Genomic DNA, 3,574 nt, shown 5'->3' with positions numbered 1-3,574 from the left:
CACCATGATAAACTGTTCTCTCAACTTCTGAATCCAAACCAACCCCTCCTGCAGTCACTTTGCTCAGGTAAGAGAAAAGTAACTAACCCACAGCTTTATTGCTACATTTTTGTTGGACCAATGGTGCTGTTATAGACTCTGCTCAACCAAGGACAGACTCTCTTTAAAATAACATTTTTGATAAGACACTAGAAGCAGCTTTATACTCTGATCGAATTAAAAAAACAGTGATGCATGGTATTGGTATAGTGACAGACAAGTAGACCAATGGAACAAAATTGAAGACCCAGAGATGAACCCACACACCTATGGTCACTTGATCTTTGACAAGGGAGCTAAAACCATCCAGTGGAAAAAAGACAGCATTTTCAACAAATGGTGCTGGCACAACTGGCGGTTATCATGTAGAAAAATGTGAATCGATCCATTTCTATCTCCTTGTACTAAGGTCAAATCTAAGTGGATTAAGGAACTCCACATAAAACCAGAGACACTGAAACTTATAGAGGAGAAAGTAGGGAAAAGCCTCGAAGATATGGGTACAGGGGGAAAATTTCTGAATAGAACAGCAATGGCTTGTGCTGTAAGATCGAGAATCAATAAATGGGACCTCATAAAATTGCAAAGCTTCTGCAAGGCAAAAGACACCATCAATAAGACCAAAAGGCCACCAACAGATTGGGAAAGGATCTTTACCTATCCCAAATCGGATAGGGGACTAATATCCAATATATATAAAGAACTCAAGAAGGTGGACTTCAGAAAATCAAATAACCCCATTAAAAAATGGGGCTCAGAGCTGAACAAAGAATTCTCACCTGAGGAATACCGAATGGCTGAGAAGCACCTGAAAAAATGTTCAGCATCCTTAATCATCAGGGAAATGCCAAACAAAACAACCCTGAGATTCCACTTCACTCCAGTCAGAATGGCTAAGATTAAAAATTCAGGTGACAGCAGATGCTGGCGAGGATGTGGAGAAAGAGGAACACTCCTCCATTGTTGGTGGGATTGCAAGCTTGTACAACCACTCTGGAAATCAGTCTGGCGGTTCCTCAGAAAATTTGACATAGTACTACTGGAGGATCCCGCAATACCTCTCCTGGGCATATATCCAGAAGATGTCACAACCGGTAAGAAGAACACATGCTCCACTATGTTCATAGCAGCCTTATTTATAATAGCCAGAAGCTGGAAAGAACCCAGATGCCCTGCATCAGAGGAATGGATACAAAAAATGTGGTACATTTACACAATGGAGTACTACTCAGCTATTAAAAAAATGAATTTATGAAATTCCTAGCCAAATGGATGGACCTGGAGGGCATCATCCTGAGTTAGGTAACACAATCACAAAGGAACTCGCACAATATGTACTCACTGATAAGTGGATATTAGCCCAGAAACTTAGGATACCCAAGATATAAGATACAATTTGCTAAATGCATGAAATTCAAGAAGAACGAAGTCCAAAGTGTGGACACTTTGCCCCTTCTTAGAAATGGGAACAAAACACCCATGGAAGGAGTTACAGAGACAAAATTTGGAGCTGTGATGAAAGGATGGACCATCTAGTGATTGCCATATGCAGGGATCTATCCCATAATCAGCTTCTAAATGCTGACACCATTGCATACACTAGCAAGATTTTGTTGAAAGGACCCAGATATAGCTGTCTCTTGTGAGACTATGCCGAGGCCTAGCAAACACAGAAGTGGATGCTCACAATCAGCTATTGGATGGATCACACGGCCCCCAATGGAGGAGCTAGAGAAATTATCCAAGGAGCTAAAGGGAACTGCAACCCTATAGGTGGAACAACATTATGAACTAACCAGTACCCTGGAGCTCTTGTCTCTAGCTGCATATTTATCAAAAGATGGCCTAGTTGGCCATAACTGCAAAGAGAGGCCCATTGGTCTTGCAAACTTTATATGCCCCAGTACAGGGAACCCCAGGGCCAAAAAGGGGGAGTGGGTGGGTAGGGGATTGGGGGGGTGGTTATGGGTGACTTTTGGGATAGCATTGAAAATGTAAATGAGGAAAATACCTAATAAAAATAAATTAAAAAAAAAACAGTGATATATTTCATTTACTCAGTGTCTTAGTCAGGGTTTCTATTCCTGCACAAACATCATGACCAAGAAGCAAGTTAGGAAGGAAAGGGTTTATCCAGCTTAAACTTCCATACAGCTGTTCATCACTGAAAGAAGTCAGGACTGGAACTTAAGCAGGTCAGAAAGCAGGAGCTGATGCAGAGGCCATGGAAGGATGTTCTTTACTGGCTTCCTTCCCCTGACTTGCTCAGCCTGCCCTCTTATAGAACCCAAGACTACCAGCCCAGAGATGGTCCCACCCACAAGGGGCTTTTCCCCTTGATCACTAATTGAGAAAATGCCATACAGTTGGATCTCATGGAGGCATTTCCTCAACTGAAGCTCCTTTCTCTGTGATAACTCCAGCCGTGTCAAGTTAACACAAAACTAGCCAGTACAATTGACCCCTTGTCAACTTGACACACAAACACATCACTAGTAAGCTTCAACCCTTACATTCTTATTCATCCCCAAGATCTAAATAACTCTAAACCTCCCACAGTCTTTACATGTTCTTAAAATTCCAATCTCTTTAAAATATCCATCTCTTTTAAAATCCAAAGTCTTTTTACAATTAAAAGTCTCTTAACTGTGGGCTCCACTAAAATAGTTTCTTCCTTCAAGAGGGAAAATATCAGGGTTCAGTCACAATCAAATGCAAAAATCAATCTCCAATGGTCCAATGTCTGGGATACAACTCATGATCTTCTGGGCAGGTACGGCCACATGGGCCTAGATGGTGCCCTGGCCCATTGCCAGGCCCCGTGAACCCTACATGTTTACTGCCTTGCCCGAGCATGCACAGAGAGGCTCCATTCGTGGGCTGCCTGCCAGGCTGGACTGTTCCTCGTGATCCTGACCTGTCAGCCTATTGGTGACCTACCTGAGCTCGTGCCTGGAGTGTGTGTGAATTCTGATTGGATGAGGTGGGGTGGAGTTAGATGAGGTCAGTCGGTGCGAGGATAGGAGGGTTGATATTGTTGCCCTTGCCTAAGTGGAGAGAACTGTAAGAGAGAAAGCTGCAAGTAAAAGAAGAAGCTGTTATGTGAACCCGACTTGGTGTCCATGTCGTTCTTGTCTCTACAGGCCGGAGACTGGGGAACTTTGTAGCACACACGTTGTCCTCTAGGCTCCAGATGCCTGTACTCCACTGCTGCTGCTCTTGGTGGTCATCTCATGGTATTGGTATCTCCAAAACACTGCATGACCCCTTCAGTCCTGGGCTGTCAATTGCAACTGAGGCTGCACCTGCACCAATGGCCTTCCATGGCCTCTCACAGTGCCGAGCCTCGGCTGTTCTGTGTGACCCCTTCATGCCTTCAAAACCAGTACCATCTGGGTAACTCTTACACATTATTAAGTCCAGCCTCAGCACAGCCTCTGTGCTCTCAGAAAACACTTCCCAGAAGATTTCACTTCAGTGATGCTGGTCTCTTCTTAATCACCGCTAATTTCTTAGCTCCAGCTAACCAGCATCA

Source organism: Mus caroli, unplaced genomic scaffold (assembly GCF_978045245.1).
Source record: "Mus caroli unplaced genomic scaffold, Mus_caroli_1 scaffold_16, whole genome shotgun sequence".
Lineage (NCBI taxonomy): Eukaryota > Metazoa > Chordata > Mammalia > Rodentia > Muridae > Mus > Mus caroli.
This window is presented reverse-complemented; position numbering follows the sequence as displayed.